A 19384-nucleotide genomic window follows, 5' to 3' on the forward strand; every position below is an offset into this window, starting at 1 on the left:
CGCTTTTTTTTCTATCTGGAATTTATCCAGTCTTAGTTATAATCACTGACTTATATCACACTTTTTCTCTGCTAGATTAAAGTGCAAAATACTAATGTGAATCTTTTCTCTACATAGATGGTTGCAGTCTAAAATAAAATCACTGGTAAGCTGTCCTTAGGGATACATATACTGATCTTCTTAAGTGTTTTAATAGCTAGTACAATAGCATTGATTGCAGCCATCATCATTAATTTCTTTTAATCTGTACTTGTTAGGTGTGTTAGTTACCATGCAACCAGTGATAGTCTATTATTGTTTTGAACTGTTCCCCATGGCACCAGTCCAAGGTGTGACATGTCTTAGAGTCTGCTCAAGCTTAAATCTCACTGCAGCAGCGGCTGCCTACTGGGCTGCCAGTGAATGTAAAGGGCCACGAGCAGTCCCGGAGGGTGGGTGAAGGGTAGGTGGTGGTGAAGCAGGAGAGGGAAGGAGGCTGGTGAGTGTGCTGGCACCTTCTCCTCATGTTAGACTGACGATTATCAGGTGCCAGCATCTGGGAGTCTATAGTTCAGCCCTGGTATTTCGAGGGACAGATAGCTCACCCACTCCAGGGCTTGGGAGGTCAGTGCATCACCTCTTTATCCCTCTGGGTCTTCTCCCTTGCCAAAGCCCTCTGCAAGGTCTTGGTAACCCTTTACTTTCTCTGGGACTTTGGCCTCACACAAAACCCTAGGGCCTCATGCTTGCGTATTTTTATTTCTGCACTTTTTTTAGCACAGATGGAGATGTGACATGTTTTCAGTCGGCAAAGCTACACCCATGTCATGATGGCAGCAGACTGGATTCCTGCCTGGATTTGGCCTCATATGCCGACTAAATAACAAGTGTCTTCTGCTTTCTGTCTCTCAAGCTGCTTCCTGAAGGTGAGTGGCTGATTAACATCTGAACACCAATGTTGAGACTTTTTCCCTATCACCGCGGTATCTGTGTCTCCCATTCTTAGTCTTCATCCTACAAGGAGATAAATTTTGAATTATCCCTTCCCTTGAATTTTCATCTGACATATTTCTACTCAGCAGTAAAGATTCTTAGGATCCCAGATATCAGAGAGATACCTGCAGTGTGAACAGAATATTGTTTAAAAGCCCTGTCGAGTTCCTCAATCAGTGAAGATTTGTACAGTGTGGAAAACCCTACCACTTCTTACTTCCCTACAAAAACCCCCTCTACGTAAACTGTGAAGGAAATATCAAAGGAAGTGAAGGACATAATAGTTATTTTCCGGAGGAAAAAGACTCTCTAAATATTTTTCAGCGTGTTTCTTAATAAGTACAAGTAATCGGGTGTCTATTATGCAATGAACTAGGCCTCCAGTAACATTTTTTTAAGACAGCTGTATGGCTTCACAGAATCATAAAAGTCATGGACAGATTAAATGATCTAAGACGATACACTCATTTTTCCATTCCTCTCCTGGTAAATGATTGTTCTCTGAGCGATGTTTTTCCAGTGCTTTTTCTCAGTTCTCTTTAAAAGAATCAGACAATAGGGGCTCCCATTGTTTTCTCAGGAGGTTATTCCAGAGCCAAAAAATTCTCCCTAGATATAATCAGTATTTTTTCCATAATATTATTGTATTTTCATGTAGCTCATGTTGATAATTTCACTCATGCTCAAATCGTATCTCTGTGGTGTTTACACTCTCCAAACCCTTACAGGTAGTTGATGTAATGCATGTATGTATGTTCCCCCAGTTATGTGTTGGTCTTAAATGAGATCTATATCAGTGGGTTCCTATGCCTGCCTAGCATTATCTTGGATTTATAAATTGATTCCAAAATAGTGATCTGTTAATACAGATTCCTCAAAAATCAATTTTTCGTTGCTTTAATTTATTTTTTTTACTGGTCTTCCTCTAATTCCTTCCAATTTGCTGATTTTTTTTTTTCTGCATTTTCTATAAATTGAATGTGATATTGCGGGTTTAAAATACATATTTTTTTGTTTGGGAACAAACATTAGTGTACCAGTTCCTCCCAGTGAGGTGGAGGTTCTCAGGTACTTTTAGCTAAGAATACACAGAATAAACTTTCTTATCTCACAGATAAGCACCATACTTTTTTAAAGTGCTCCAGCACACAGTCGTTCACATTTCTAACTTGTACAAAGTCACAGGCAAAATATAGAAAACTTACTCATATTCATGCCAAAACTGAGACAACTTCTGCCTTTCATCAACAGGTGTAGTGTTTACTATGATCAACAAGCTACAAAAGCCTTGCAGCTGATATGATTTTGTTTGCAATACAACACAAATGCCTTTCTACTTGTTTAATCTGACTGTGAGAAAGCAGTCCTGTGAAAGCACATTCTTCCAGAGCTAAAATGTGGCTATAAATACTATTCCTCTGTTCTTAAATCTAAGTTAATGCCTCAGTAGTATTTCGTTCCCCTGCAAATGTGATGAATGTCTAAAAAACCCCAAGTTAATTTCTGCTGAAACTTCATTGAGTCAAAATGCACTATAGATTTTTTCAGAGCACTGTGCAAAAGAGTTGTCAGACTACAGCACTTAGAAGTGCTGGATGTTACAAGTACCTAATGAGTACGGTATGCTAAAAGTACCTTAGTTCCATTACACTTGAGATAGCGCTTGAAGTAATTTCCATCTGGCTGGCTCCCAAGCATTTGCTGTTGTCCCTTTCTGAACTATAGCTAAACAAAAAATAAGAAAGGCTCTTTTCCACATTGCATTCCACATTTCTCAGCTCAGATTTTCTCTTTCAAGATCCATATAATTCATTAGCCTGGAAGGTAAAATGAAAGATAAAAAAAAAAGGAAGCCTTTCAAGATGATGTAATCTGGGTTGCGGAGTAGGTCAGGACAGGGAGTCCTAGCCCCTCTGCAGAGGAAACTGGGTGGCTCTCTTGTGCAAGGATGGGGAGGAAGAAGCAAGGGACCTTTACAGTCAAGATATCTCAACATAGGCACTACATATGGGCATCAAATCATAAAATCACTGGTACCACATATTAGCCCCTCTGTGCAAGTGGAGAGAAGATCCAATAGACAAAAAAGGCATGGCCAGGGGAGAGTTAGTGCTGCATGATTCCAGCTTTGTGACACATCTTGCCTTTTACCTGCTTTGAGTCCATAGTTGGAAAACAAACTTTTCCCTTTCTCAGTAACACAGTTCTTCAGGTGTCTTCAGGTCGAGCTAAGAAAATTCATTGTTTACTGCAATTGTCCTGCAAAAGGAATGGAAAGAAGCTTTTGCTGAATAATGGGATCAGGTCAGGAGCTTATAAGTTTGAAGTTTCCTTCATGAGTTTGTTCATAGAGATGTCACCAAAATCTACAGTGATTTTCCATTCACGGAACTGAAAGATTTAAAAAAACAGTTGTGCAAATTGAAGTGAATAAGCCCAGCTACCCCTTACAGCAATTGGAAAGAAATCAGCACTTCCAGAAGGTAATTCCTCTCATCCTCCCTAGAGCCATCTAACAGAAGATGACTTGACCTTTGAAGAGGTAGCTATGCTTTTCCATTTGTGTGTTTAAGGGGAAGGTATTTGCACAGTCTTTCTTCCTGCATTTGTCAATAGAGGTTCTTAGACCAACAGATACCTCATAGGCCATAAGAAGGGAAGCTGTGACAGAGTTAATAGGAGCAGGCAGTGGGCAGTCAGAACATCTAGGTACTCCTGTTCCTTTCCTCACTGAAGAAATGTAGCTTTAAATATAAATACATAGATATGGCTGAATTTAACTAGAGTCACTTTACTACACTTATCTGGTTTTTGGCAAACCACTTGACTAAGCAGTAGGGCTTATTAAAAATATAATTGCCTGCAACAACTGTTTTAATAGTTTCTAAATGTCTGTTTAAAAGATTTCCTAAGCAGGTATGGTTGTTAGTAGTGAACAGCTTCTCAGTCTCCAAAAGAAAATATTGTGCGATCCACCGTGCCATGCAGAAGGTGAGGAATTTCTGTTTGTTTGAGGGGGCAAGCACTTTTGAATATTGAAAAAGGCTGGTATTTTGATTTGAGCTGTGCAACAGGACCTCACACATATTGTGAATGATGTTTATGTGAGTGTTATAAAGTCATTAGGATTTTGTAAACTGTCTCATCTGCTAACCATGTTATTACATGCATAGATCTAAATTTTAGTTGAAAATTTAATTTAATTTAATTTACAAAATTTAATTCACAAAATGCTTCCATTTGCTGGCAGGGGTTACCACGATGCTATTGCTCAGAAGAAAAGCATGAATAGCATGCAGAGATGAAATATGTCTTCCATGAGGCTTCCAGGAGAGTTTCCTTCATGGGAGCTCTGTGAGGAGAACAGGGAGAAGATAAAACTGGAGGATTTGGCACTAGACTCACCTTCAGTGTGCTCCCTACTTACAGGGATGCAACATTAGCCTGATTTCTTTGTGTTGGGCCAGATATCATACCAGAAACTCATGGTTTACAAGTACTTGAACTTTTTTTCCACCTAAGTCTATGTATTCTAGTAACATCATTGATATTGAAAGGTATCTATCATGTACAGAGTGATAAGGCTGTTTTACATAGGAATGACTTTTAGGAATTAGTTGTTTTCTACAAAGAATTGGGAAAGAGGAACTAATTCCCCCAAAGGGCTCTAATCCAGTAACCATGAAGTCAGTAGTCATTTATGCCTAGATAAGATTCTAGCATCCAAACTGCGAGGCTACCAAAAACCCCAGGGATCTTCATATGCCAGATGAATCACACGCCTCCACTTATCATTCAGGAATGGAAAGAGCCAGTAATGACTGCATTCAAGCAGTAAATCCAAAACAAGTGCTCCAAGATTCTGCACCCTGAGCAATGCCAGTGAGGCCAGACAGTATATTTGGCCTTCAGAGTTTGGGCATGCGTGTATGTGTGTGCAGTCATCCTGTCCTATTTCAAGTAGCAGGTTTATACTATTGTCTTGCATGCAAATCCAGAGCTAAGTGAGCTGAGAGGGACTGTAGACCAAGTTATTTGCACAGTATCCACAGTCTGCTTACTGAGGTGTAGTGGTTTTAAAATCCTCTCGTAAGGAGTACACTGTGTTCTCTGCTCTCTAAACGTGCTGGAAAGCACACTGCATGTGTTGTCTTACCAGGTTTTGGTGATGTGAGCTCCGTGCCATCCTGCTGCAGGTGGATAACATGTAAGACTCTTTTAGTGCAGTCCAGGCATGCACTGGTAATCATGGATGTGAAATCCTGCAGCAGTCAGGGATGCAGAGAAGCAGGAGTTACTAGGAAGTTATGCTAATGAGATAGAACTAGTGTAGTTTCATTACCTAAACAGATATACAGAGATTTGCTCTGGAAATCTCACCTGATTCATTGATGTTATCCATCCTGTTACATATGGTTGAAAAGGGAAATATAAATGCTTTGATACTCCATGGAAAATTATATCATTCCACAGGGATATAAATTGCTCCTATCTCTAGATCTTCATAAGATATACAAAGAGGGAAAATGAGAACAGATCCACAAAAAGGAATGGGAATTGTGCCATTAAGTTCAGTGAGGCAAAGATATCGTCTTTGAAGATGAAATCTTTCTAATCACAGCAATTTCTGTTTTTATTTTTTGCACCTCCTTTACCAGTAAGTAAGTTATGGAGCCTACGATCAAAATACCTTGTGCTCTGTTACCGAACCTCAGTTGCAACTTTGTGCAGTTACCTATTTTAATATGCTAGGGGACTGGCAAAACCTTTTATTTTGGAAACTTCCTTTTACAATCAAATTGCATATGAAGGCCTGATTCACAGTTTACCCACATGGTTTTCAAAAGGACCAAACTCACAAGTAACTGTTGTATTGGGAGCTGCAGAACAAGTGTCAGGAGTGGTCTTCTTTAATAAGCAAACCTTTTCATCGCCTGTACATCAAGGCCTCCCAGATTCATGAAAAACTTTAAAAGGGATTGTCTACAAAAACATCAGGAAGCAGAATGAGGTCAGAGGAAAAGCTGTGACGAAAGTGAGCTCAGCAGGGATATTATTAACCAATCCAGACAACGTGCTGTTGATACAATGTAAATACCATCTTCAGGTAAGGAATCCTTTCCCAAATGTCTTTGGTCAACACGTGAGCTCAACTCAAACTTTCCTGGAGGTCCAAGAGAATCATTGCATTCTTCTCAGGCTTTTTCCTGTTTGTCTGCCTCTGCCCTCCTGAGTTTTAGCCTGAGTCACTTTTAGTCTTAGAAATCATAGCAGAAATAACAGAACATCAGAATGGCACTATCATTGTTGTCAGGTACTACCTCATTTTCCAAACCTCAGAGGGTCGAACAGCAACTTTACCTAGCCTGGGCCTTTCAAACAGGATCAGTTCTGATCGGAATGCACAGGTTCCCAAGAAGCCAAGCAAAGCAGCATTAAGAGTAAAGCAAGGTAGAGATGAGAGGCTTTGAGTTGCTGCTCAGCTAAGGCAGAGGCTCCTTGCTGGCACTGAGGCTGCCTAGAGCTGATGCTGATGCAAGGAGGTGCCAAGGGGAGAGTAGCTGAAGATGTAGGCTGGGAAAATAACCCGCAGGAGGAAACTTGCAAGCAAGGCAATGTTTAGGAGGAAGAGATCATAAAGCAACCAGCTTTAGCCCACTTTCAGACTGCAAAGGTTTTACCTCCTCCTGGGCTTCACCGGTCCTTAAGCAGTGAAGAGGCTGACAGCTCATTTCACCTGTAGGGGAGAGTCACAAGCTGCTTTCATTCCTGGTGCTCCACTGTCATTTGTGACTCTAATCGAATGCCCTAGAGCCAGGTATTTGAAACAGAAATTGAAATCGACTGGAAGAGTCTCAGTCGCACCTGAGGACGCAGGTTCGCTCTCTCTGGATGCAAGTTCGCTCTCTCCGATGTGTTCCTGCTTCTGATAAGACCTTGCCATGAGAATGGTCTGTGCTCAGACACCCCATTCAGGTGGCTGGCCTAGCCTTGAGGAAGAGCTGGAGAGCACCTCATATTTTGTGTTGTTTCACATAGCCAAGTTTAGACATTCTGAGATGTGAAAGCTTCACTTGCCCCAAGACTTGCCCCGGCACAAGACAACCTAGAAGTGACACCCATTTCTAGTACAAGCAACATCACAGTGGCCCTTGCAAAGCCTCTGAAATCACTGCGACTATCTAATTCATGTCCCACAGCAATTTCAGTGGTTCGTGGGTTAGGTCTTCAACCTATTTGCTGTAAAGAGGCCTAAGGAAAATGGGATTTACAAGGAGTCCTCAGCACTCCCCTAGACCTGCTTCTATTCAAAAAAATGTCAGCAACACTCAAGAAACTGCTGAGCATTTTTGAAAGTCCTTCTCCTTAAATCCCACTTTTGTGATGATGGGATAAAGTATTTTTCTTTCTAAAACCTGAACTTTCCCACACTGTTTTGTGAATTGTGAACAATATTAAGAGGCTTTCTTACCTCAAACTTTTGGGATGATTTTAAGCTAGTTACTTAGAAAGAAGTTAGTTATATACTCTTTTTCCTCACTAGAAGGAAAAAAAACCCTAAAAACCACACCTAATGATACCCTGAAAAACCTGCAGAGAATGAAAAGTCCAGGCTTATAGGCAATTCTAAACAAGCATCACTTCAATATATTTTTATTCCTTTAATGAGCTCATTTTTCAGTGACTTTTCTTATCTGATATTCCTGGAGGGCCCTTGGCATTCCTCGCGTTTTTTCCCTTTTGCTTTCAGCTGTTTCATAGTCCCCTTCCTACTTCAATCTTTCATTGAGATGCTAAGCTGAGTGACAGACTTTAATTAGGTGACATTTGTTGCTAAGGAGACATGCTTATTTAAACTAAATAAGAGGAGGTTACTCTAAAATCCAAATGCACTATAAATGGTAGCTTTATGTGTGGGAGGGGGCAATAGTTTTATCGGAGTGGTCATTAGCATATTTCTCACGCATTATGTTGGAAAGAAACTTACAATAACATTCATTTTTTGCTGCCCAACGTAGTTCCAGTCATGCCAGTCTGCTATGCTAATTAAATCTCTTTCACAATTATGCAGTTGAAGTTGGCTTTCCCTTGCAAGCACTTTGACTTAAACCCTGTTGGAGTCAATGTTGCGTTGTTATAATAAGACCTATGCTTTTAGCATGCTTACTTTGATATTTTGCAGTCCTAATTCTAGTAATGATGATAACAACTAAGAAAAGTTAGCTAGCTTCACTTTGAAAAAAAAGTAAATGGTTCATTTTCAGAGTACCCAGCCTGGTTAGGTCTTGTCTGAATTGCCCCTCTGGTAAAGGAGTAAAAGATGGAGGACAGACAATGCTAATTATGGGAACAGGCATATAAGATTTGGTCACTGCAGTAAGATTAAGCCACCATAGTGTTACCAGAAAGTGGCAAAATAATTCACTCTTTAAAACTTAATTTTGAAGTTTTAGAAAGCAGGCATTCTTTATTGCGGCACCGGGCAGCACTAGGGATAAATCCATCATAAGTGCTCCGAAGGCTTGATAGACTTTCAATAATTATATACTATGAAAATATACATATTCGTAGGATTTCCAAGAATTCGTCTACATAAACACGAGATTTCCTGGAACTTATTAACATATGTAAATGTCTGATCTGCATGCACAATCGTCTTCCGTGATGGTCTTCAGGTGCTCTTTGGGGGTCTTCAGATGAAGGCTCATAGTCTTCTTCACTGTGTTCGCTGACTGACCTTTACTTCTGCGCAAACTCAGTTCTGGGACCAGGTATACTATGTCCTTCAAGGTCGGTTTGTTCTGGTCTAATGGTCATCTTGCAACTTTCTTATCCTCGTGGCTCCGCATATCTGCTCTCCCAAGGCCTAGCTGTCTAAAGAGGGGTATTCAGGAGCTTCTTATCTTACAAGTGTCTTAACTATTCACAAAGATTTGCTTTTGTTTGGTAAAGGGGAGTATTCAGGAGCTTCTATGTATATTCTCAGGTATCAATAGTAGGTTTAACACATCAGCAGCAGCATCCATGGTGATATTCATGTGTTTCAATTTGAGCCATTAAGAACCTTCTCGAATGAAAAAAAAAAAAAAAAAGCGGATAATATGGCCAAAGGTAGGGGTCAAATATGGATATAACAGATATTAAAACAAGTATACAAAGTAATGCAGTCAATCAGTACGTAGCTGCAGTTATAGAGATCTCCTGCAGGGATTAATGGACTATATACAAAATTTCAGAGAGTTCTGAACCGTCCCACAGCTTTTCTTCCTGAAGTGGAACCTTATGCATTTTAGAATAGTGACACTGATGATACAATCTTGGTTCAATTTCTGTAGGTGAAAGTCCTATAAATCCTTGAAGACATTTCCATAAGAACAAGAAGGTATAAAAAAATGTTGTTTTGAAGTGAGGGAAAATTAAATTAAATTTTCACTAAGATAAGAGAAAAATAACTTGCTATCTCACTTAAATAAGCATTATCAGGAAAGGAAATAAACTTTTGTTTTGTTGTGGTAGTAGCGATAAGGGAGATCATTACAGCCGTCCTGTACTGCAGTTGTTTGTCTTTGACCTTGCCTTTTTCCTGGACAGCATGCTTTGTCCACTCTGGACAAAAATTGATTGCAACATGACAGGAAGGAGAATGAAACTTTTCCAGTCTGAGTTACAAGGGCCCTAAAGAGTTATTGATGTCTTTGAACTAATCCAGCAAAGCATTTTGGGTTAGATGCATGTTTAGGATAGTGAAATGTACATGACACATTAAAAATTTGTTCCTTGTTACCATGACAACTACATGTTTAACAATTGTTTAATTGTTCAGTGCAAAATATATAAAATATCAGTTCAGAAACACTGTTGAGCATCTTGATGGTAGTCAGAACATACTTAATAATAGAAATAAATTCTTAAGTGCTTTGTGGATCTAGGCAAGAATTCCATCTCAGATACGTTTTTCCACCTGACTTCAGTGTGAATAAACCCATCTATGAGGTTTTCTTGTGAGCAGAAGGAGCCTGAAGGTCAGACATTTAATCTTTAAAATATCTTAAGTTTATTTCATGGAATCAGTCCTTATAGGAAAAAGTAAGTCTAAAATCGCAATCATATTTTGTAATCTTAAGGTTGGTGTTTGACACTTTGGTTTGGTTTTTTTTTTAAATCATGCACCAGTAGACTTATACATTCTCCTTTAGTCAACCTTAGTCTTTAATTGTCTGCTGTGCGACCAGCCACAGACATGAGACTACACTGGTGAACGCTGCAGACTGTAGAAATGAGGTCCATCATCTTATCCATTGAGATGATGCCTACTAGCCGAACACATTTCTAGGAGAACGTATTTTGTGCATAAGGGCGGACTTTTCCTGTGCAGGTGGACAGCCATGAGACTCCCAGAGGTTTTAGTCTGAGTATGCCAAAAACATCAGCCAACATAAAGCAGGGATGACAAACACTTTATATTTTTGGTTGGGTGTGGGCTTGTAGGTCTGTTCCTGCCTCTCCAGTTTGCAGTGCTGCTGGATGGATGCCCTGCTTCGGCAGCACTTGGGTGAGGTGTGGGTGAGTGGGGTTGCTTGCTTTAGCAGCTGGAGCACCGAGCTGATACTTGGGCCACCTCTGTCACCATTGGTGCCTGTTACTTCATTATTTCAGCAAAACAGGATATTGTCCAAGACAAAAATGGAGCACCCCTTCCTTTAGCTAAGCTTCACAACAGCCATTTATCATCAGGATTTTTAATCCTGAAATCTAGGAAATGGGAGTGGAGATTTCTCCAAGATGAGGGAAATGAACCTGGTTTCCCACATCCTGACAAGTGCCTGAGGGTACTGCTCACGCAAAAAAAGACAGATGTAAAGAGTGCAGCTACTCTTACGGCAAATTATATGAACTGTTTTGTAGTAAATTTTAAATGTCGTTGAGCTCTAGTAAAAAGAGCATAGATAGATCAAAAGGATTTTACCTTCATAACACTGAATTCAAGGCAGCTCTAGGAAGAAGGTATCCGGATAATATAGTTGCCTGGGTCTGGAGATTTCTCTCAGACACTGCACTGTGTACTTTTTTGTTTTAAAAAGTCTGCAGAAATTGTTATAGTGTTAACCCAAATCCAATGTATATGAAGTCAAGTAAATTGGGCAAGCTAATAACAAAGAGCAAATTATAGGACTCAAAAAAAAAGACTTATTAGATCAACTAGGTTCTTGCTGAGACAAAAAATATCTGGTATTTGCACAGCATCAAAGAAAATGAGCTCTGACTGATAGCGGATGCCTCAAATACATCAATAAAGCATTTAAGCATGTCTTAATGCTTTCTTGAGTCAGAGTTCTTGTCCAGCATATATTAGTGCTGTTCACTTCACTTTACTTTCTAGTGGTTTACTAGAGCAGTGCTAAATGTTCTTGACTTTTTCCGAGATGATGCGAGACAGGTAAAATCAAACTGCTGTCACTCCTGTGGCTTCTCTCACTTCTATTTTTGTTTCCCTAACAAAGAACACTTCAGTGGAAATTTCAAGATGTATTTTGTCTTGCTGTTTATTTCTTCTTAAACTTTTTTAACTGAAATGTATATGGAGAGTTTCAATATATCTAGTTATATGTTTATGTCTATACATATCTATCTTACCATTTCTCTTCATATATACAATTATATCTCCAAAATATAGGGAAAAAAAAACAAAGATAATTTATTTCTTTAATTTAATGACACAATTACATGCCTGTCCATAAATTTAGTCTAATTTGATTTAAAACGAACATAGAAAAATATTTAACTTTGAATAAAAGTCAGGGTTTGACCCCACCTTTCCTCCCACATCCCAGCCCACCAGCCCAGAGAGAGCCTAAAATAATAACACAGCAATTCTGCAATATGGCCTCAAGGTCAACAGATTCAAGTTCTGCCAGATCAAATACAAATCTGGTCTTAAAAACCCCTGATTGAAACAGTACTCCTCTGTTTATAATTCAGAGTTGTGCATTCAAGTGCCTAAGCAGATCTTAGTGTTGTGGTTACAGGCAACAAAGGAGATTTCAGAGAGCCAGTGCTACTCTAGTTTTCCTAGTGGGAAATGCGGGTATGTGCAGAGTCATTATTCTGCACTACCAGATGTGTTGACTCTATTAACTTCATTTAGATAATTCCTGATGTACTCTGGCATCAGGAAGGTCAGTACTGAACTCAGGAAGCCATAGAGGCAGAAATTTGGTTGAGTTCTTTTCTAGCACCACAATAAAAGCTAGCATTTATTGTACAGGTGTCTCTTAGCTGGATATCTCTGCCTAGAGTACACCACACAAAATATTTACTCTAAGGCCTGCTTTTCCTCCTGTCCCTCTCTCTACACACAACTATGCAAAGGAGAATCTACCAAACATGTTTGTGGAGAGCAATCTGCAACTGCTCGTAATACTTTCCTTTGTTATTCACCCTTCTTCCAATAGCATTTGGTTTAAGGAGATGGCTATAGTACTATTTACTCCTATAGAGGCTTTTCTTTTTAATTTGCTTTTAACTGCTAACTGCAGGACCAAAAGCTTTTGAAGGTCCAGCTATGAGTGGAATTTAGGTGTTGAATCAGACGTTAAGCATACTTGAAGATGAGAATGAGTATGGATACGCCTAAACAATCTGGCTTGGGTGCCAGAATGGGCAGGACTCCCCTGAAGAGAGCAGTTGAGAGCTGACCACAGCTAGATTGCTTCCAGGCCTGTCACTGACTCCCTTAGTGCAAGTGCCAATATCTGCTGAATGCAGTGCAGAAAAGCCATATAAATATACAGCTCATCTTTCAGTTCTTCCCTCGGACCCAAGGGAAGCCTGGAGATTTATTTATCTGCAATGTTAACATTCCTTTTTCTTTCTTATGATGAGGTCAGGAGAGAATTGCCACCCACTCTGAATCATAACGTGGTAAACGTCACAGCTACGACACAGAAATGAATAGCGGGGCTTATTTTCCCATAGAGAAAGAGAAGGATAGGTTGTCAGAGAAAGCGTTGTGATTGTGCCTCTTCTAGTCTTTTGATATGATTGGATGAAAATAGCGTCCACAGTTCGTCCTTACTTCCATTAAAAAACAGTCACTGAAAGTGTTAATGGTACTTTGCTGCAGACAGGCATTAACCGCTGGTAATGGCATGGTTCTGCTTGGCTACAGCTCTGGTAGAGCTCCTAAAGGCAGCTTGTTTGATGTAAGTTCTGGTTCCTCATCCTTGCAAGCACGTTACAGTAAATGGATTTAAATACCCCTGAGACATCTTTTCCGTGACGTGGTGTGAATACATAGGGACTGGAACATACACTTAGGTTAGGATGTCTTTGGGGGTAATTTTGCATAGATAGGATAAAAGCACAAGAAGAAAGCTTCCCAGGGGCCACTGTCCTTTGCTTGAGCAGTGTGTTTAGTTGTATGCTGTTATGCATTTTCAAGTTGTCCTGGAAGAGTCTGGCCAGCTACAATGTAACGATACTTTTGCAGGATATCTTTTTGCATATTACTACTGTATAAAATATGGTGGATACATAAACATTTCCCTGTGTAATTTTGATTAAATGATGTGTTATTTGGACTAAAGACCATGTCCTGTAATGATGGTACCTGTCAGATCAAACACATAGAGCATTTCAAAGGAGTGCTACATACCAAAGCTACAAGTTCACTTCTAGCTTTCTGTGCAAGTAGTCTGGTTTTGAAGGGTATTTTTGGGAAATCATTAACTTCCTTTGCCTAAGTCAGGCAAAATACTCCACAAATATGACTGTTCTTCTGAAGCACTCATTTTCTATCTGTTTTCTGTGCTTTTAGAGCTCTTAATGTCTGCTGTCTGGGTGAAATACCTGTCTTCTAATACAAGTTTTTCTACATTTTTGAAAGCAGTTGCTGCCTATATAGTCTTCTGAGCATTAAAATCTTTAACAAATGGACATTTGCAGTATTAGAAGGAAGAATTAAAGTTAGCATCCTACAGGTTAATGAGGCAATTCACGTTACAGGACTGCTGTTTCATTCTCTATTTGTAGTCCAAGTCTTTGTGTATGTTTGCACGCACATATGCACCCACATAATGAAAAAGAGATTTGAGAAAACAGCATCATAAAAAGCAAGAACAGTATAGATTATACATCATCAATATAATACCAACAAGGTGCTAATATTTGCACTTTTTGACATTGGAAAACAGAAAAAATAACTGTTGCATGTTAAAGCACCTTGTATCTTTTCATAATCAGTCCTAGTTCCTGCAAGCTTGAGGGTAAGCAGCACAATTCCCACTTAGGGCTACCATGTATGTACACGGCTACACAAGAATGCCTGACACATTTATGTTTTAATAAAAAAAAAAAGTTTCTATGGGAACTTGTTATAACATTTTACATGTCATAAGTTTGTCCAAAATTTGCAGTTTCTTCAGCTGTCATTGCATGTCACCACCTTGACAAAATGACAGGGAAAGACTACACTAAGGTTTCTAAAGTTCTGCTGGTCATGGACCCCAGTGTCCTCAAACTAGGAGACCACCCTAGGACAAAGTAACTCTTAGGCTGATTTTGGGTAACAAAATCATAGAAACATGGTCCTGGAAATCTCAGCTTAGCTATCATCCAACCCTGGCATAAACTAAATTCTGTATGTGCATCTTTTCATGACATTAAAGTTTCCTGTGTGTCTAAATTTGTTTACTCACATGCCAGAAGTCCCTTCCAACCTGAACTACCCTATGATCCTATGAACTTGATGCCTAACTCACATATAGGTTCAACAAGTATCCACAAAGCAGACCTTCCTTCTCCCTGACCAAAGGGACATGCAAAGAACATACCTAATGCAGCACTATATTGGCACAAAAAGCAGGGAAAATAAACATTTTCTTTTGAAAAATTGCCACAGCACACAGCATGTCCCTTCTGGCAACCTGCTGGCTGCTTATTGATGATGTTGACTAAGGCACTGCCTGCGTGGGACAGTGCTTGACCTCAACCCTGGGTAACAACTGCCACACAATCCACAGGGAACCTGGATGTTTAAAAGCAAGTCATTACAATGCTCACTGTTGTAGTCTCCAAATAATTTTTGGGTTTTTTTATATTTGTCCTTTGGTTTGTTTGTTTTAAATGAAGGGCTGAGATCCTGAAGATAAACTGGGGACTGTTTTATGTCTTTCCAGAAGTGGCTCTCTTAGGTGCAGGAAAACACTGACCTATCGAAGTGCAAAGAAAATTCTACGTGTTATTGCAAAATCTGGCCATGAGATCCCTAAAGCAGAAAATACAACAGAGGAATTGCAGAGGTATAAATTCTGTAGTTAACTACAGCTTTCCAGAGCGTACAACTCCTGTTTCATCACCCTGTCCTTGAATTTTAAAAATGAATAAACATTAAAAATATCCAGTAAAATAATCAAGCCATGGAATACAAGCCTGATGGACAAAGGTAGCCAGATCTAGTGCCCACCCTTGTCAAAAACAATAGGAAATCCATTTCAGACATGAAAATAAACTTCTGCAGAAGAAGTCTGATTGGAAGCCAGAATGAAATATGGTCTTTTCACACAGGTTTGTGTTTGTCAAGTTGCTATTCAAGCAAGGTCTTCTAAGCAGCAAAAAAAGGAACTAAAAGTGCTGAAATACAGAATAATCCATCCAGGACAGGAAAATATTTTTCTCCATACTAATATCTGAAAATGAAGTAGAGTTACATTACCTTTGCTTGTTTGACAGCCACTTTCTGTTTTTTCATGCTGTATTCCTGTGCCAAACTGAAGCTCTAATTTGACAATATGAAATGTCTGTGGCAATGCCAACCTAGGGTACTGCCTTCCACAGACAGAGCGACAACCATAAAGTTTGAGAGGTCAACATGCTTTCATATACAAAGGTAAATGTGAGGAAAGGATGAGCTGATCAAACCTTAAGTTTCTTTTGTACTGCTCAGGATATGCTTAAAACGTCTCTGTCATTTCTGGAAGACCCTCTATTATTCCTATGTTTGGCTTTGCAAGAGAGAGTTACGTATGGATAGAGGGTAACTGTGTATTATACTCATCCTGGACACAAAAGGATAATCTGTTCATTTTCATCAACAAAATAAGGATGGTAATACAGAAGCCTCAAGAAAGTCATCAAGATATGAAAACATGTCTGTGTCAACTACTCAGTGAGACACTGGCCCACAATCAAACACAAAGCTACAGACTAAACAGATTTCTTACCCACAGAATGAAGTTCAGACTTCTTTGACTGCTACACTATTTACTTTCCAATACTTTGATTAGTGCACTACTGTTTTCTCACACTTGATTTCTGGTGGTTTTCTTCATAATACTGCAATTTCCTCTATAGAGAAATGGGAAAAATATTGCCATAGGGAGAAAGTTATTTTATAAGAAAAAAGCGCTTTTCTTTGGAAAAATTAAAATATGGTCAAAAAGGCTGGATTCTCTTTGACACTTAGCAAAAAATTCTGATCATGATGTACCATGAAGGGAAAATTCCAGGTGCATCAGATTTTTGGAAAATATACTAACCAGCTGCCTATTCTGATAGGCACTTAGAACAACTTTGTTAAAAATATTCCAAAATTAAGATTAAGAGTGGTTCCCCGGAGATTTACTGCAGTCTGGAAAAGCACCCAAAACAGGGAGTGCTTTGTCTGCACCCTGCAGGTTAGTACAGCTAAATACTTTCTGAAATCAGATTTCACTGCGCAGTGAAAGCATAGCCTTTCTTTGGAAAGACCCTGCAAGAAGAATTACATGTCACACATGACCAGTGTTAATTTTCTTACTCAATGAAGCAAAATTCAATCTATTTTATGTTCATAGACTATCATCTTTTTGAGGCACGCTTATCTTATCATCACTTCCTATTCCATCCATAATGGCATGTAAGCTGGCTTCAGTAATCCACGAAGTGACTGACTATAAGGTGAAATAGTTATTAAAAATATCTATCTTCTCATTTAACCCTACATTAAAGAATTATAGCCTCACTCATATAAATTACAGAAATTTAAGTAGCCAGAAAGTGGTCTGGAGGAAGAACAGCAATTCTCTCCCACAGGGGACTTTGCCATTTCCAAATCTGAATACAGTATGGCTAGAAATTCTTTGTGAAACTGAATTGTGGGCAGAAAAGCCACCAAAGCACAAGAAGCCATGCAGCCAGGGGAGCAGAGAAGAGGCATGCAGGCAGCCTGCTTGGCTTCTGCCAGAAGGTTTTCCAAATGACCAAGGTCTTTTCCATTCTGACTGGTCACCAGACATCAGAGGAACCAGTGTTGCAACTGAGTATTTCTCTGCCCAGCTCTAATCATGACAGAAATTAATCCTTCTGAACTGAGAAAAATATTAGTCAGTTTTAAATGCAAGATGCTGGTCTGAGCAGTCACCTTGACTACCCTTTCCAAGAAATGGCTTTATTCAGACAAACACTTAACATGTGCCTATGTCCCATTTCCATCGACGGTTAAGCACATATTTTAGACTAGTCACATGCTTAACTTTTTACTGAGTAGCAATAGATGTAAAAGCAATCCTCATGTAAGGTTTCCCAGCCAGTTCTGTCATATGTCAGCACTGAACTGAAACACCTTTAGAAAGCTGGAAAGGAAAATCTTCTGAGCAGAAACTGCCTATCACCAGTTCTGTCAGCCTGTGGGGCAGCAAAAAAGAGTGTTAAGAGAAGACTGTCATGTTCCTCAGTTGATCCAAGGTCAGAATTTGAGCTGGACTTGCAGATCCTCAGGTGTAACTCCATCCACTGAATCACTGGATAGTTCTGGCCCTGAAAATCTACATTAATAATAAGGCTGTAAATGAAAAACCAAATGCTTTTTATACAACCAAACACATTGTCTCAGCTCCTTCCATATTACTACTGTGAGTTATTACAGGACAAAGCTGAGAAGACGTGATACCCTGTCCATGCACAAAGACTGTATTCATGAAGTAATTTTTAATTATTTCCTACTGTGGTTCAGATTTGATGAAATTAGCATTGTTGCTTGCCTTGAACAGAAAAAAATGACAGTTGCCACCAGGATTTTTTAGACTGGAAGTACCTATTACCAGAGTTGACCTCAAATTGTCATTAGAAAGAAGTAGTTTTGATACCTAAAGCAGGGGTCCTCAGCTGGACCATCAAAGCCAGCTCAGGGGAAATTTAATCAGCACGCAACTTTACTGTGCCTTGATTCCAACCTCTCCACACTTTTTTTCCCCTGAGGTTTACAATGTATTTAATCTTGCTGGGGCTGGGGCTGGGACTGAGATGCACAGTATTTACTATTGCCCGTACTAATACAAGCAGGTATAGGGTGTGATTTAAGGATGTCATAGTTGTGAATATTTTGGCTTGCACTGGAAATAGCATTTATTTTTTCACATGGACTTTGAAAGTTGAATAAAGCTTGACTTGAGAAGGGGTTTTCTGTGATGGTTGCAGTTAGAGGGTGGTACTCTTACAGAAAGAACAACATTGTCCTTACAGATGTTCTTTCAGAGGTGGAGTGCCAGATGGTTGCAGGCTGTCCAGTTTCACAATTTGTAAGAACGCTGCATTATATTTTCAATTAAGTATGTGCTTTCCAAACTGTGGTGACATCAGTTATCTGTTATAGCCTGGCCTGCTTCATTAATGGAATTAAGCGTGGAAAAGAAAATTCCACCCTGTACCCACTGAATGAGACAAGGAAAATGGGATTCTCCTGCGGGCCACCTCAGAGTTTTTTTTTTAAATCCCACCCATGGAGTGATTGTAGAAACTGGTAGCAGTCAGTACCCGCAGAGTTAAGGCCTTCCTTAAATCATGGTTCAAAATTTCTAAATTAATAGATTCAGCATGGGGAAAGGAAAATCAAAAGTCAGGGAGGATTGTGAGGTTTGTGTCTTCTAAACATTTTTGTTCTGGACAGTTTGTTCACAATTATAGCATCTTAAGGCCAAATTGTCTGGTTTGTTTCATTCATCTTGCATTATACAAAGTGAACATACGCCAGGCAGAGGGATTCACTGCTGGGTAATACCCACAAGCCAGGACAGTCTCTGGCCACTTCAGACACTGTGGGGAGAGCTCTGCCATCCGTCCTCCACACCCATGTCACCACCTGCTTTCTTGGACACTCCTGCCCTGCAGTAAGGGAAAACAGAGCACAAATGAATATTTTCCCTGTGTTTTCCATCCAGAGAGATTCAACAGAAGCAGCGGGTTTATTTTATAGGGAGTAAGTTGGAGGGGTGCTTCTTGCAGCCAAAGAAGCCCCCATTTTTGAGGCCCGGTTGTGTGGGGCACTTGTCCCGCAGGGCAGTTCCTCGGCATTAAGTCTCTCTCACTTCTGCAGGAAAAGAATGTGAAAAGCTGCTCTACCATGAGACAGATGTGCTGCCCAGCCATGCCACCTTAT

The 19384-nt window shown here is 39.7% G+C and overlaps 1 long non-coding RNA gene across 2 annotated transcripts in view; it reads left to right on the forward strand.

Annotated features, from left to right (window-relative positions):
- Nucleotides 1-765: 765 nt before the first annotated feature.
- The window catches only part of LOC148053350 (uncharacterized), a 68065-nt gene continuing 49446 nt past the window's right edge, over nucleotides 766-19384 (forward strand). For both annotated transcript variants that reach the window (XR_015708998.1, XR_015708999.1), the window contains exon 1: nucleotides 766-905. This is a non-coding gene — a long non-coding RNA (uncharacterized LOC148053350). The remainder of the gene's footprint in view (nucleotides 906-19384) is intronic.

Source organism: Nipponia nippon, unplaced genomic scaffold, assembly GCF_047370975.1.
Source record: "Nipponia nippon isolate SJK-2023a ecotype South Korea unplaced genomic scaffold, ASM4737097v1 scaffold_4, whole genome shotgun sequence".
NCBI classification, from domain to species: domain Eukaryota; kingdom Metazoa; phylum Chordata; class Aves; order Pelecaniformes; family Threskiornithidae; genus Nipponia; species Nipponia nippon.